Source organism: Meriones unguiculatus, chromosome 6 (genome assembly GCF_030254825.1).
Source record: "Meriones unguiculatus strain TT.TT164.6M chromosome 6, Bangor_MerUng_6.1, whole genome shotgun sequence".
NCBI lineage: Eukaryota > Metazoa > Chordata > Mammalia > Rodentia > Muridae > Meriones > Meriones unguiculatus.
In genome coordinates this window covers 61,725,225-61,742,803 of record NC_083354.1, presented here as the reverse complement: position 1 = coordinate 61,742,803, position 17,579 = coordinate 61,725,225, and the positions used below count along the sequence as shown (strand labels likewise).

General features: G+C 41.1%; 1 pseudogene; it reads right to left on the bottom strand.

Moving 5' to 3' along the window:
* Window positions 1-6,424: 6,424 nt before the first annotated feature.
* LOC110543473 (baculoviral IAP repeat-containing protein 1a-like) overlaps window positions 6,425-17,579 on the bottom strand; it is a 46,945-nt pseudogene continuing 35,790 nt past the window's right edge.

Genomic DNA, 17,579 nt, shown 5'->3' with positions numbered 1-17,579 from the left:
TGATTATTAATCCCTCTTATATTTTATGTCAGTGGTGGTTTTGTGTGTGGGGTGTGTGTGTGGGGGGGTGTTTGTTTTTGCTGATGTGAGGTTATTTATTTCCTGTGTTTTCCTGGGTGTAGTTAGCCTCCTTGGGTTAAAAATTTCTTTCTAATATTTTTTGTAAGGCTTGATTTGTGAATAGATATTGTTTACATTTGTTTTTGTTGTGGGCCATCTATGATGATTTTGCTGGATATAGTAGTAGGGCTGACATTTGTGGTCTTTTATTGTCTGTAAGATATCTGCCCAAGCCCTTCTTGCTTTTAGAGTTTCTGTTGAGAAGTCAGGTGTAAATCTAATAGGATACTGTGGGTTTCCCTTAAAGCCTTGAGAAGGGCTTGGTTAACAGTGAGAATGAGAGCCTGTAAAAGAGATAATCACCATGAAAATGATGTAATGGTTTGAGTAAGAATGGCCTTCATAGGCTTATATTTTTGAATACTTGATCCCCATTTGTCAGAACTGTTTGGGAAGGATCAGAAGGCATGGTCTTGCTGGAGGAGATTGGTCATGTGAGGGAATGCTTTGAGGCCTCAAAAACCCACAGTATTCACATTTAGTTCTTTCTGCCTGGTGCTTGGGGCTGAAGATATCTAGAAACCTGAGCTCTCAGCTAGTGACCTAGCAGCATGCCTTCCTGCCTGTTGCCATGATTCCTGCCATGACAGCCATGGACTCTAAACCTTTGGAGACATACATTCCAAGTTAAAGCCTTTCTCTTACAAGTTGCCTTGGTCATGGTGTTTGTATCAGAAATTGAAAAGTGACTAAGACTGGAAGGAGAAGGAGCCTCTGCAGAGAGTCTTCATTTGCAGACCAAATCCATGAGCAGTCTTCCTGAGGAGTCTCTGGCTAAATCCCAGCACAAACAAACGGTCTGAGTTTTATAACCTTTCAGGGTGTCAGGAAGCTTCACACCACATGATTTAGTTCAGCACAGGGTATGTGACAAGGAGCATGAAGAGCTACTTTTCATCTTTTCATAAATTGAAAACTGCCAAATCATAACATGGATTGCTTCTTAAATCTGTCCCATACACCACTGCAACAGGGTGTGGCATGACAAGGAGTATGATGTGTGTGCATGTGTGTGTTTGTATGCTGTGTTTTCTCTGTGTTAGCAAGCCACTAATTACAATGGGGGCTTAACCTTAATGGCCTTTTCCTAATCACCTTCCAAAATATCAGGTACAACCTGGTTGTGGAAGCAGCTGCTTGACAAAACATCTCTAAATTACTAGTCTAGAATTGGCATTGCTTCTTCCTATATGTCTGCCTGCCTTGTTTCTTACTGTGACTCCATCTTTTTCCATTAATTCAACCCTAGTCAATGCAACCAGGAAGATTACCGGGGATGGGGGCTTGGGGAAAAGGAAATGGCTCAGAAAAACCACTATGGAGAAAACATTTATCTTGGCTGTAAAGGCAGTGGACCCTGAATTAACTGAACAAGAAATTGAATCCATAGAGGCCTTTTATGCTAATTGTTCCCAGAAAAATGTTAGTCAGCTCATGGATAGCAAATGATATCAGGAATTGGTTGAGTTCCTGCTCAAAACCTAGATTGATGCAGTCAGAAAGGTGTTAGACCCTAGAGAAACTAAAACTAGTGTCTAGATTTATACTGATGATTAGTTTATGAGGAAGGGGCTAGAAACCCTCTGAATGATCACTCCTATTACAAAAGACGTTTATAAAGAGCTCAAAAGGAACTTGCTCAACTACAAACAACAGCTGGGAATTAAGAATAGCCTAGTGTGTCTGGCACCTCTTTGTTCTTATGCTGCTTAGTATAACCACAGGTTCTGCCCAGATGACCTACAATATTGAGGTCTGGGTGGGAGAAGCATTGAGCTAGTGATTAAATCTGCTTGCTTGCAATGTAATCACTGTAGCATGTATGAAGAATACAGCTTGCTGCATTCTGAGTTCTTGGCTGCAATCACTGTACTGTGCATGTTGAGTACAGCCTGCTAAAATCTGCTTATTCTCATCTGTAGGTCTTGGGGGAAAGGCCAGTATTCTGGGGAAAGAAAAAAAGGACATGATCATGTATAAAAATACATAAGGAAATGATTTAACAATAACAGACTGGGATTGACTCTCTGTTCCAAGGAGAGAAAAAAAAGGAGAGGATGAGTAGCCACCAGAGAGACTGCCCCCCAAGAACAGACTCTTGAAATGAGTCATTCATCAGCTTGTACCTGCCCCTGTGTGTGATTTTTCTCTCATACCAATCCAGTCTTCCGTATCTTGAGACCTTCCACTGGCTGAGGCTGGTACCAAAAGGCCCACCTCTAAACACAATACATTAAGTTCCCACTCCTAGATTCTCAGAGTGGCATCACATGTCAACACATGAAGCTGTGGGTAATACAAACTATATCTGAACATAGCAAGAGAGATCTTTTTAAGAAAAGGAGAAGACAGCTACGAAGACCTTTGTATAAGAATGTTTATGGAATAGTCACGGAGCATCAAGGAAACCAGTGTAGTCAGAGTAAGAGAAGAAATTAAGGAGGCAGATATGGGGAGGTCAAGGTCCAGGCCACTGGAGAGTTAGCTGCATTTACTTTAAGCGGCAGTCCAGTGAAGAATGGCGAGGCAGAGGGAGAACATGATTTGACTTCCAGGAGGAGCCTCTGACAGCATGCCACCAGTTTCAAAACAGGAAGCAGGCTAACCAGGTAGAATCTGTGGGGTGTTTTGTTTGGTTAGTTGGTTGTTGAGACAGAATCTCACTATGTAGCCTTGGCTAGCTTGGAGCTCACTCTTTAGGCTGGCTTTTTAACTTCAAAGAGAGATGCTTGCTTTGCCTCCTTGGGCCTAGATTAAGGTGTGAGGCACCATGGGTGACTAGATCAAATGGAATTTCCAACATCTATCAATGGGTTACACATTGACTATGAAAATGAAGATAAGGATAACTCCATGGGTTTCACTAAGCAACTGTAGGAGTGTAGTGTCACCCTCCCTGCCCCTGGGGATCATTGGCAGTTATTGGTCAGAGGCGATGGATTCAAAGCCCCTCAAGTATGGATGCAAATGATGACTTCTGGGACCAGCTGCCGGGACCAGCTTCTGGAAGACAGATCAATTTTATTCGGGGTGAACAAGGGCTATATAAAACTTTGGAGAAGGGATTGAGGTACCCAGAGTAGTTATAAATCCCTGAGTGGAGGACTCGGAGTAGAGGATGTGGAAATCCCAAGTTCCTGATCAGACAAGAGGAAGCCAGCTAACAAAGAGTGTTCTCTATTATGGGCTTTCAGGTTGTGGTGAACTGAAACCTTAGCAGCAGAGGTTTCAGACAGTCAAGTGGGAGTTTGGGGAGATGAAAGCCTGCAGAAAGAGTACTTTAGTGCAGGTGCTGAGACCCATAAACAAACTTTGGGCAGAGTGCAAGGAATCTTGGGAAAGAAGAGGGAGATAGTAAGACCTGGAGAGGACAGGATCTCCACAAGGAGAGCAATAGAACCAAAATATCTGGGCTTAGGGGTCTTTTCTGAAACTGATACTCCAACCAAGGACCATTCATGGAGATAACCTAGAACTCCTGCACAGATGTAGCCCGTGGCAGCTAATAAGGGGATAGTCTCTGACATGAACTCAGTAGCTGGCTCCTTGACCACCTCCCCCAGATTGGGGAGGAGCCTTGCCAGGCCACAGAGGAGGACAATGCACCCAGTTCTGATGAGATCAGATAAGCTAGGGTCAAATGGAAGGGGAGGAGGAGCTCCCTTATCCATGGACTTGGAGAGGGGCATAGGAGGAGATGAAGGAGGAAGGGCAGGATTGGGAGGAGAGGAGGGAGGGGACTACAGCTGGGGTACAATGTGAATAAACCTTAATTAATACAAAATATGAAATTTAATTAAAAAAGAGTACTTTGCTGAAGGGGAGTTAGCTTTGGAGATGTGATATTTCAATGCCTTTTGGAGGTATATCTATAGTCTCAGGCTAGAGCTGGAGATGGAGGAGGTGGTGTAGACCTGGAACTCAAAGCCATTGAGCTGGATGAGGTGGTCCAGGAAGTGCACTTAACAGAGACAAAGTCAGGAGAACTCAGCCCCTACTTCCCTCACCACACATGTGGTCAGAGAGGAGAAACAGCAGGGGCTTGAGCTGCAGCTCTCTGAGGAGGAGTGATGCCTCAGGGAAGGTGGAGCAGGTACTTCCTGAGGCCAGTGATGGGCCCCACTGGAGTTACCAGTAATGAAGTGGAATAAGGTACAAAAGGCCAATTCATAATTACAGATTTATTGATTTCTTTAGTTAAAGCACTGCCAGTCCACCTCATTGTCAAGCATAACTACACCTTGCTACCTGGAAAAGAGTGACCTGTCATTTCTGTCTACTCACTGGATTCTGTTATAACATTTAAACATTTCTGACAAAAAAGTATTACATGTCAAATCAGATAATAAAATATTTAATGTCTGATCCTATAGAGACAGGGTGTCTCTGAGTTTCAGGTAAGCTTGGTCTACAGAGTGAGTCTAAAAACAGCCATGAGTACACAGAGAAACCCTGTCTCAAAAGAAACAGAGAGGGAGAACTGAAAGAGAAATAGAGAAAGAGAGACTGTCTTTTAACCAAACATGGGTCCTCTGTAAAATAACAAGTGTTCTTAACAATCTCTTAACAAGTGTTCTTAACATCTCTCAAGGTCCTGAATATTTATTTTTAACATAAAAATAACACAGGGAACTGTAAGGTAAAGAATAATACGGAAAGGAGTAGAATGGAAAGTAAGAATACTTTCTGACTCAAATTTACAGATATAATCAAAGATTTAATAAAATCTGTTTGGAAATCTATTTCCTCCAGATTTATTGAGGTATAAATTGACCAATTAAAAGTATATATTTATGTTAAGCCAAAATAAGTATCAAGGTAAGATTTTTATATTCATGTGGAATACTAAATGAATGTCAAAGCCAAGGTAATATATCCCTGAGTCCTTAATGTTTCTACAAATATGATTTTAACAATCTTAGTCCCCAAGAGGCAGAGGCAGGCAGATCTCTGTGAGTTCCAGGTAGGCCTGATCCACACATTCAGTTCCAGGCTATCAAAGGCTACCTAGTGAAAACCTGTCTCTAAACAACAAAATGGAAAAACAAAGGAAACCTTAAGGCAATTACAGCACATGCAAACTTTTCAAAAGCCTCTGGAAGAATAGCAGTTTTCTCTAAGCCCGTTTCCCCCCTCACATTGGCAATGAATGAGAGATGACAGTAAACATGGCCACACCAAGGCTTGCGAACATACAAAAGCCATGCAAATACTAAGCATCTCCTGGAAAGTCAGCTGCATCCTGTGGTAAAGTTGCCTCATGCTTCATCATTTGTGAGACTGATGCAATACTAAACCGTCTGTTTCTTACCTCCATCAAATGTTCTGGCTTTTATACACTGATGTTCTTTTCCCCAGACCCTTCCTGTTGACCTTGGCAATGGAGGGGTCTCTGTGTGAACTTGACAAAAGCTGTAATCTTTAGACAGGAGGACCATACAAGGACTGCCAAGGCACTGCTCATCATAGCTGCTAAGTTTAGTGAGGAACAGGCAGGCTTCTAGAAAAGTATCATCAGCCTACACCTTTAATAAATATTATTTCATATGATGATTAGTTATAATTTTATTTTTTTAACTTTTATTAATTACAATTTATTCACTTTGTATCCCCCCATAAATCTCTCCCTCTTCCCCTCCTAATCCCACCTTCCCTCACCCTTCTTCAAACATGCCCCTCCCCAAGTCCACTGATAGGGGAGTTCCCCCTCTCCTCCCTTCTGATCCTAGTCCATTAGGTCTCATCAGGAATGGCTGAATTGTCATCTTGTGTGGCCTGGTAAGACTGCTTCCTGCTCAGGGGGAGGTGATCAAAGAGCAGGCCAATTAGTTAAGACAAGATCTTGCTATATAACACAGGCTGCTCTGAACTTCTTGATTCTCCCACTTCAGTCTCATGAATGCTGAAAGGACAGAGGAGTACCACCTTGCTTAGCTACAGTAAAATGTTTTAGGAAATCAGATATTTAAAACTGTCAGTAGCCTTCAGCTGCATCCTTCACTTCTGAATGACAGGAAAGAATGGCAGTACCCATTTCCAGAAGACAGTCAAGCGTTTGCACTGAGGGTGTCTTTCCTTCATAGCATTCATCACTTTCATGTCCTCTTCATCCAGGAGCAGCTGATCATCCCGAGCCAGATGAGGCTGGGCAGTCTCATCACACACTGACTCAGAGCCTTGACAGTGGTGGCCTGAACTTGTATGCATTCTGAGAGATGCCTGCTGATGTTCAGCTCTTGCAAGTTTGGCAGGTTGTCGAGAGCTTGAAAGAAATGTCTGTATCCTTCCTGTGTAATCTTGTGATTCACTGAAGATCTAAGTTCTCAAGTTTCTGGAAGCCTCCACTGGTTGCTACCTTGGCTAGAAAACAAAACATTTAAAAAAGAGAATCACGAGGCTGTCAGTAATTGTGACGAGTTATTGGTACTACTCCCAACCCTGACAATGAAAGTAGAAAATGGTCAACATGATGTTTTAGAGGTCTTTCTTTTAAAGCACCAAAGAGCTGCTTTGCAAATATGGAACGACCTCGCCAAACTGCAAAGAGGAAACAGAAACCAGGAGAAAGTGCCTAGACAGGTAAAAAACAAACAAACAAAAACACTGATCTACCTGAAAGATCTTACAACTCTACATGTGCTTTGCACTTAGCTTGAAGGTATAAAAGAAAATGAGAGCCATAAGGAAGGTAGACAAAGTGGCAGAGAGATCAATAGATTGAATGACTGACTGATTAATGGAATGAATGATTGACTTTTGTAGTGCTTGGCCATGACCTCAGGGCTTCACACAATCTAAATGAGTACTGCTGAGTACATCTCCAGTTTCACACCTGGAGATTTAAACACACATTCTGGAAGTAATTATGGTGTAAATAATGGAATCTATCTCACATGGAATCCTGCCCTTAGCTCCTGTTTTAAGAGTTAATCATGTGGGGCAGGTCAGGGACCTGGCTAGGAGACCACCCTTAGGAAGATGGGTTCACCTTAAGATAATGTGTTTTTTTTCTCAGAATTTCTGAGCCCTAGTGCAGTATCCATTAGCGAAGTGGGATCTGTCTGGCTTCTGAGGTGCATCTCAGAAAGGTAAACCATTTCTTTTTTGTCTCATGTCTTTCTTTCAGATGCTGGTCAATCTGAAAGATGTTCCTCAATTCCTCAACTAAAGTGGTGCAGGATATTTGATTCCATTATGAACCCCATAATTGTGAACTGTAAAATCTTGTTTCTTATCTCATTTGGTTGAGCTGAGAGTAGCAGGCCTGACCCACACCCCCCAAAAGTTACCATTGGGCATAACAAGCCCTATCACACACCTTTAGTCCAAGAATGTTTCAATGTGAACAGGTGATTAGGGTATGGTTTACCCAGCCCTAGCACACACCCTTAAGAGCTTTCTATACAGCAAATTTAATAAAGTTAACCTTAGATCAAGAGGCAGAGCAATAAACAAGCTCATAGTGATTAAAGAATAGGAGGGACTTTGCATTGAGGGGTATTTAAGACAGTGTGAAGACATAGAAAAGAGCTATTACCTCAAGCTCTGGCTTTAGCTTAGGCTTCAGGTCTTCAGATCCATGGCTTTGGGGCTTTGAACTAGGAAGCCCTCAGCCTTGGGTTTTTTGGCCTTTCCTTCCTGAGCTGTCATTTGAGCTAGTAAGCCTTTTGGGATTTTTCCATCCAGACCTGAGCTGAGAAGGAACATCAGCTGGGTCCTTTCTCTGCCTCTCTGAGCTAGTAGGTTTTCATCCTGGCATCTGGCTCCTGAGTCTTTATTGGTAAAATTTATTGGTAAATTTTTTTTTATAACAACAGTAAAGCCTTGGATTTCATTACCCATGAGAATCATCAGAGTACCCAAACTACAAGGGATTGACAATATCTACTAGGGAAAGAATGTGAACCAGCCTCTGGTGAGGGTAAAAGCTACCACATCACCATGGAGACTTTTGCTCCTGTTTCTTTGTTTGTGCTCAGTCTCATGTGACCCAACCCCGCCTTGAACTTGCTATTTAGACAAGGAACCCTTGAACCTCCTCAAGTGTAGACTTACAAGCATGTACCACATCTAAGCAAAAAACATGGTTTAATCAATATATGTGAGGTATCTCAGAAATTCCATCCCCAGAAATACCCAACATGTATATTTTATAAGAATGCTCTTAGAAACATTTCACAGTAACCAGCTACTAGAAACAACTCAAGTGCCCATTGAATAGACACACAGAGAAACCAGTTGATAGGGAGTGAATGTAGAAAAAAAAATAGAGAGTAAGAGAAAGTCAGAAGGATGGATAAAGAAACATATGGAAAGTAGAAGGGTAAGACATTGAGTTTTGAGATGGTGTTGGGAAAGAGAGTTTCCCTTTGTTACATAGGTTGAGCAGGAAGGTCAGCTGGATGCTTTCTGTGCTTCTGTCATATAGCAGCCTTTTTAAATTTTTTACCCAAGCATCTTGCTCCTGAATCGTTATTGGTGCAACTGAGTGATTGAAATTTGTTTCAAAATTTATATATATATATTGCTTCAACACATGGCACAAACACATGAACAGAGAAATTATGCCAGTGCAGACAAACTGAGAAGCTGTAAGATTTGGTAAGTCACCTGGAAATTCTCCAAGAAGTTAAGATGGGAAATACCATAATACAAGGTGCTAGGACCCTGCATAATCCTGCTTTAAATGGCTTTAAAACAGCAGCAGTAAATGAAAAGATAAACGACTTGACTGAGATTGACATAATTCAGATTATAGTTACACCAGCCTAGCAATTAATATTTTATCCTTAATAGCCATAGTAGATTTTTGTACCCTCTCAAAGGAAAAAAAGAAAACTTAGAGATATAGGGAAAATAAAAATATCAAAAGTGGACTGATAGGATACAAGCCTTAGAAGAAAAATTAGAGATACTTATAAATAAAAATAGAACAACACTCAGACAAAGACAGAGACATTTAAATAAGAACTTACTGTGCCACTGCATGATGAAACTGAAGAGGGGCAGCTTAAGGTTATTAGAAAACCAACCTTCTATTATACAGTAACTATACAAAAGATGATAGACACCACCAATGTTCTGAGGAAGGTAAATGGAATCTTATAGGCATATTGAATTTGAGATTGAAAGAAGTAATTATTTTATTTGGTATGCATTCACCCTATGTATTGGCAACTTAGAACAGAATTATCCTTTGTCTGGAAAGATTTGGCAACAGCAATATTGGAAGCCAGTTCTCAGTTACAATGGCAAACATGGTAGAAAGAGGAAGCTAGGAATATAGAACAATGATATAAGACTAGAAGTATTAATATTTCCCAGGATCCATTGCTAGATAAAGGTCAATATGATGAGTTACAAAGGTAGCTTGAATATGATAATCACACCATGACACTATGTTGCTTAGCAGCTTTAAACGTTTGGTACAAAGTTGAAGAATCATGAAAGAGGTTGGAGTCATTTACTAAAATCTACAAAGACCAAAATATGCCTATCCTGACCCTTTTGCAAAGATTGACTTCAGCTGTGAATAAAGTAGTATCAGATTCACAAGTCAGACAAATTTTGATTGAATTTTTGGCTTTTGAAATGCTAATTCAAAGACAGGTGGTGTTGGTACATGTCTCTAATCCTAGCTGTCAGGAGGCTGAGGCAGGTGGATCTGTGAGTTTGAAGCCAGCCTGATCTGCAGAGTGAGTTCCAGATAGCCATGGCTACACAGAGAAATCCTTTCTCAAAAAAAACCAAAACAGAAAAAATGCTAATTCAGAATGCAAAAGTGTGAGCAGTCCTTTTAAGCAGGATTGGCACCAATAGAGGAATGGATCAGAAATATGGCTGATATTGGATCTCATGTTTATAATGCTGCTCTGATATCAGAAGTAATTTCTAACAGTCTTAAGAACAATCAAAATGTGAGATGTTTTAATTATGGTAAGCCAGGTCATTTTTAAAGTGATCGTAGACAAAGCATTCTTAGAAACTATGGGGGTGTTTTTCCCCTAGAAATCATTGAAACAGAAGGCCTCTCACCTTTGTGAAGTATGCAAAAGGTGTGGCAAAGGACGGCACCGGACTAATGAATGAAGATCAACAAGTGACAAGCATTGAGGAGGGGGAATGGGAGAGGTGAGACTGAATATCACTATGGTGTCCTCCAAAGGACCAGCATGGTTGATGCATGACCCATACTTTGGTGGATCATGCACAGCCACCCAACACAGACTTGAAATAAGTCAATGAATGTAAACAAAAAAGGCCCAGGGAAAGGCCACTCCTCAGGCCTCATAAGACCCAGTCAGGAGGAGGCAAGTGTTCAGATTTCTGTGCTGAGTCTGAGATCTAGTCTCATCAAACAATGAGCATTTATGGGAAACACTCTTAAAAAAAGCAAGACAATGCCAATATAGGGTAGAGAGCTTTCTCTTCACAGTTCTTCTCAGATTTATTGTGCATAAGGAGAGCCTGAGTTTCTCCTTGATCTCTTTTGTTTCTTTTAGGTAGAGATAACAACTCTCTGTGTGTGTGTGCACGTGTGTGTTTGTGTGTGTGTGAATGTGTGTATGTGTGCACGCATGTGTATACATGTGTGCTTTGTGGGGAGACTGGATAGATGAGTTAGTGTGCTAAAAAGTATGGGCACATTCCACAAGCCACAGGCTGAATTTTTAAACATTGTGTCTGTACCAAACACATACAGACTCTTCTTCCTCTTCAATATTCCCAGAAGAACACAGCATAACATTTGTTTGCAGGGCGATAGTGTTGTAGGCAATTGAGAGATGAGTTAAAGTACATGGAGGATGTGTGGAGTCATGGGCAAACATGGCACCATTTTGTATCATAGAGGATCTTCTAGTGTTTACAGCAGCAGCAGGCCCTAGACCCAACTGCCATGGGTGTCAAGGAACAACTATACACAACTTGCTTGGTTGTGGGCTCATTCTAGGAGGCAGGAGAGGAGAAGATGAAAAATAAATTAAGAAACAATGTTTTACAAACTTACCAAACTTTCTTGATGTTTCCTTATCTGGAAAGTGTTGGTCATTAAGATTCAGTATCTTCAGAGAAACAAAATTCGGCAAGATGATGACTAGGAAAGGGAAAATAAATTTTAGTTAGGCCAGACACATTTCCTATGACAAAGAAGAGTATCATTGAAATAAAGAGTATTTCAAATGTGATGAAAGATGATATAATATTCAGGTTGAATTACTATGACTATGTAGAAGACATTGCTCTGAAAATTAAAGATTTAAATTATAGACAGATGTATTTCACTTTGGTGAAAGCCTCACTGAAGATCAAGTGTGATCACAGTTCCCACAAGAACATTTTCATTTTAATCCTAGAGTACTGAATGACTGTGCACAGAAGCATCTGAAGTCAAAGTTTTACAGTTCTTACCAAATGATGTGGTTTCAAAGCATTGTCCAGTAAACTCAATCTCTCTCAGTTTCTTGCAGGAAGCAAGCGTAGCCAAAAGAGACTCACAATTCAACAGGAAATTACATTTCATATGAAAGACATGAAGATTTGGAGAGTTCTGAATCAATTTAACTGCAAAAGATGAAGGATTTTCAGAAATGAGAGAAGGCCATGAATTTCTACCAGAATTTGACCCTCAATACATCAGTTCCAGCTACAGTGATTAAACAGGCAGTGACTTGGTGGCCCAGTGCCTCTATGACACAGTGGCACAGTATCTAGAAGTCAGACTACATTCATTGGGGTTATGCTCAGTTTCTGCAGCTGACTAGTGGGCAGATAACCTGGGGCAAGTTCTGGACCCCCTCTGGAAACAGAGAACTGATAAAGAAAACTATTTCTGTTCACTATATTTCACCCCCAGTGTCAGCATCCTGATGTCTCCATGTTTGCACCCTTTACTGACACAATAGGAATTCTGTGCAAAGTAACATAAAAAAAAGAGAACAAGTCTGAAACACAACTTTAAAAACATGTAAACCTATTTATTTTGTCTATATGTATGTGGTGTGTGGAGATCATCCATGTGCCAAGCACATTTTGGGAGGTCAGGGGAAAACTGGGAGAACTCGATGTTTCCTTTCACCACACATCTATGGGACTGAAGCCAACAGGACTGACTTAAGCACATTTACCTTCAAATTGGAAAATGTTTAGTTTGCTTGCTTTGGTTTCTTTTCAGACGGGGTCTCATATTGTATCTCTGACTAGCCTGGAAATAACTACATTTACAGGGAGAGGCTGGCTTTGATGTGATAGTCTTCCTGTCTAAGCCTTCCAAATCCTGGAACTATAGGCAGGAGCCTCCATACTCTAGTGACTTTTTGACATGCAAATCAGCCATGTCAGTTCCTAGCTTACATCTCCTTAGTGTTCAGTGCTTTAAAAATTAAGGATCTGATGGTGCTTTTGTCATTTTGCTAAATGGCATGTTGTAGAAAGATGGCTGCACAGCTGTCTGTCAACAAGAGGCTGGGAAGAAGAGAAATGGAGAAAGGGTTCTAACTGCTTCTTGGCTATTCAAGCCAACTCAAAAGCCATGTACTCCCTTTGTAAACTTTGTGTACATTGTAAACCCACAAGGTCCCAGGCCTACAAGCAGTAAAATTGTCTCAATCCGTGATCTCCTCCCAACAATCAGGCCACAGAATCCCTCCACTCCTAGACCTCCCTGGAAAGCTGTGCCGCTCCAACCTCACACCATGCAACCCTACATAAACTCTGTGTTCCACCCAGTTCTCTGCTGCTTTTTCTTTAAGAAGAAGCAACCACCTCCCCCAAGTCTTCCCTCCCAATAAATCTCTTGTGCAAGGTTTGTTATGTGGTGTGGCTTGGTGGTATTCCTTGGCTCTGGACTGCCAGAATTTCTTCTGGAGTGCACCGAAACCCTTTTGTCTGAGCAGAACTTTTGCTGGGGAAACCTCCCCTGCAGAAGCAGAACTATTACACTTACACTGGGGAAAATCTCCAGGCAGTTGGAGCAGAACTCCTGTAGGGGAAGCCTTTCCCTTCAGAGCTGCAACACCTACACTGCTCCCAGTCAGATTCCTTCGCCCTCAGTAAACAGATCTGCACTTGCCACTCAGACAGCAAAAGAACACACTGCTTTGCAGAGGAAGCTTTAGGAGTATAAAGCTCAGGCTATACAGTCAAACCTTCTTTATGGAGACATATTTCCTTAGCCCTGAGCCATCCCTGACCTCATTTCCCCAGCTGACAATCAGCAATAATCATCAAACCTTCTCTCACACAGGGGCTATGAAGACTGAGTCAGCGGTTGTGAAGGGCTTAGAACAGTTCCCCATATGTTAAAGAGTAGGGTAACAAATAAATCTCTGCCCTCTTAAGGAGGAAGAGCACTGTTCCCACCTTCCCATGTAGGAACATTTCACACTGTGAAGCCCAGGAAAGGTTTAACTAATGATGATTTAACAGTTCTAACAATTACTAGCCAAGTAGCTTTTCCAGCTGAGACATGAGCTGGAGATCCAAGCACCATCTTTTCCTAGTCTGGAGAGGTCAGACTCCATGGAAGTTTGGATGAATAACTTCTCCATGTGGTGGAGGTTTGGGAACTCTCCAGGAAGGAATTAAAGCACATCTGCTTTGCCATGTAGTCTCACTGACAGTTCTTTCAGGCCCAGGAACTTGTCCAAATTTGCAAAGAGCTGATGTGGAAAGCAGCACATAGTTCCCATCACTCAAGGTCCCCAGTGGAGATTCTAAGCTGTGCTGTCATTTTTAGCCATTTTAATGCTTTCAGGATGAAATTTCTCAGACTTCCTAACATCTGTGTAGGAAGCACAGCCATGAAGATACTGCCATCTGCTCCATCTGCTGATTAGATACTACAGGGGAAGCCTTGTGCTGGTCTCTAGACTCACAAAATATATAAAATTTTCCCCAACCAACAAACAGCATGGGAAACAACTGGTTTTGCACATGCAAACGATTATAGTTGAATTCTTACCTCCAACTTACATAAAAATGTAACTCAGATCCTCTCCACCAATCTGATCCTGTGCATCCTCTTCCAAAGTCAGTCCAGGTAATTCTCCCACCCTCCTCTCTCATCCATCCCAAAACTGCCTAGATCTAGTTTGGATCCCACATCCAGTACCTGGGTCTAGTCCAACTACCTCTGCCTGTGTCACTGCCAAACACTAGAATTTTTTCACAATCCACCCTGCCTTCCTTTACACCCCCAACCTTCAGCCACATCCTACACAATCTTCTCCAGGGTCTAAGTGGGTGAGTTTTCCTGATGCTCCCCACCTCCTACCCTCCCCAACCCCCACAAGCTTGGACTAAAATGCATATCTTGCATATCAGCTCAGGCTCTGGTGTCCACCTGAGCCATATCCAACTTGTAGGCCCAATCCAACCCTCACAATCATAAAACTGATGGAATGACAAAGAAAATCTAGGATTTGAAAATAAAATTCAATAAAGATAAAAACACTAAGGAGTCAATCTGTATATATATATATATATATATATATATATATATAATTTAATAACCCAATAACTGAACTAAAAAACTCAAAAAAAACTCAAAGGACAGACTTACAAGTAGAATGAATCAAGCAGATGATTCAGTATGAGGACTTGAAGATAAAGTACATGAAATAAGCAAAGAATATGTGGGGGGGGACACAGCAAAGAAACATATAGGTGATGTGGGACACCAAGACAAGACCAAACTTTCAAATTTGAAAAATAGATGAGGGAGAAAAAGCCCAGGTCAATGACATAGACCAGCTCTCCAACAACATCATAGAAGAAAACTTGCCCAGATTAAGAAAAGACATACCCATACAGAAGATACAGGAAGCACAGAGAACACCAAATAGAAAAATCCTGAAAAGAAACCCATTATGGCATATTTTTTACTTTCAATAATTTAATTACTAACTACACTTTAATGCTGATGTCTTTTTTTAACCTTTCAACTATTGTTGTTTCTTTTTTATTATTTATTACAATTTATTCACTTTGCATCCTAGCTATAGCCTCTCCTTTATCCCCTCCCCATCTTACCATCCCTCCCTCTTCTCCTCCCATGCCCATCTCCCAGCCCACAGATAGGAGAGGTCCTACTCTAGTTCCATCTGACCCTAGCCTAACAGGTCTCATCAGGACTGGCTGCATTGTCTTCCTCTGTGGCCTGGCAAGGCTGCACCCTCTCAGGGTAAGGTGATCAGAGATCCAGCCACTGAATTCATGTCAGAGACGGTCCCTGTTCTCTTTACTAGAGACCCCACTTGGAGACTGAGCTGCCATAGGCTACATCTGTGCAGAGGTTCTAGGTTATCTCCATAAGTGGTCCTTGGTTAGAGTATCAGTCTCAGAAAAGACCCCTGTGTCCAGAATTTATTGTTCTGTTGCTCTCTTTGTGGAGCTCCTGACCCCTCCAGGTCTTTCTCCCCCTTCTTTAATAAGATTACCTGCACTCTGCTTCATGGCATATTTTAATGAAAATATTAAGTATACAAAAAATTTGAAAACATCAGGAGAAGAAACACAAGTCACACATACAGGAACACCCATCAGAATAACAGCTGATTTCTCAATGGAAACACTGAATGCCAGAAAAGTCTGTGTCACTGCATATCAAATCCTAAAAAACCACAACAGATAATCTAGATTAATACTGATAGTAAAACTATCTAACATACGTGATTGGGGGGGAAATTCTATGATATAAATAGCCTATAAAAACTATATCCAAAAAACCAACCTAAAGAAATTAAGGGAGACATTATTTCAGACTGAAGAGAGGGGTGAACTGAGCTAAGAGATGAAGGAATTTGAAGGTATGATTACTAAAGTACAAAGTACCACTGAGAGCACAAACAACACCAGAAATCAACAACGCATCACTACAAGCAACATATGCACTTCAATAATGCCTTCAAATATTAATGGTCCCAATTCTCCAATCAAATGATTCAGGCTGGCTGAATGAATCAAGAAATAAAATCATGTCAGGCAGTAGTAGCACAACCTTTAATTCCTGTACTGAGGAGGCAGAGGCAGGTGGATCTCTGTGAATGAGGCTAGCCTGTTCTACAGAGGAGGTTCTAAGATAATCAATGCCAAACTAAGAAGCCCTGTCTGTAGAAACATAATAATAATAATAATAATAATAATAATAATAACAATAATAATAAATTCATCTATCTGTTGTCTATGAGCAACATATCTTAGATTTAAAGATAAGCACTTACTAACTCCCCCTTCTCTCTTATGATTCCTTGCACTCTGCCCAAGGTTTGGTTATGAGTCTCAGCATCTGCTTTGAAACGCAGCTAGGTAGAGTCTTTCAGAGGCCCTCTGTGGTAGGCTCCTGTCCTGTTTCTTGTTTTCTTCTACATCCAATGTCCATCCCATTTGTCTTTCTAAGTCAGGATTCACCAACTTACCCTGGGTCCTCTTTCTTGTTTATCTTCTTTAGGTGTATAGATTTCAGTATGTTTATCCTATCTTATAGGTCTATATAAGTGAGTATATACCATGTGTGTCCTTCTGCTTTTGGGATACCTCACTTAGGATTGTCATTTCTGGTCCCACCATTTGCCTGCAAATTTCATGATTTCCTCATTTTTAATTGCTGAGTAGTATTCCATTGTGTAAAAGTACCACAATTTCTGTATCCATTCCTCAACTGAGGGACATCTAGGTTGTTTCCAGGTTCTGGTTATTACAAATAAAGCTGCTATGAACATTTTTGAGCAAATGTCCTTGTTTTGTACTTCAGCATTTTTTGGATATATGCCTAGGAGTGGTATAGATGGATCTTGAGGAATCAATATTCCTAATTGTCTGAGAGGACAGGAGCTCCAAAAGGACCAAATATATCAGGGCATAGGGGTCTTTCATGAGACTGTTTCTCCAGGTAAGGACCATATATGGATATAACCTAGAACCCCTGCTCGGACGTAACCATGGTAGCTCAGTGTCCAATTGGGTTCCCCAGTAAGGGGAACAGGAACTATTTTTGACAGGAACTCAATGGCTGGCTCTTCGACACCCCTGTCTCCGAGGGAGGAGCAACTTGCTAGGCCACAGAAGAGGACATTGCAGCCAGTCCTGAAGAGACCTGATAAGCTAGGGGCAGATGGAAGGGGAGGAGGTCCTCCCCTATCAGTGGACTTGGAAAGGGGCAGGGAGGAGATAAGGAAGGGATGGCAGGATTGGGAGGGAATGAGGAATGGGGCTATGGCTGGAATACAAAGTAAATAACCTGTGATTAATAAAAAAATAAAAATTATTGTAAAAAAGAATATAGCTTCTATGAATATTAAAAAAATAAATAAAGATAGGCACTTATATAGAGTAAAGAATAGACAAAATACTCCAATTAAATGACACTAGGAGTCAAGTAGGCATTGTTATGCTAATATCTGACAAAATAAACATAAATGATGTAGAAGAAATGAGGAAAAATACTTCACTGTAATCAGAAA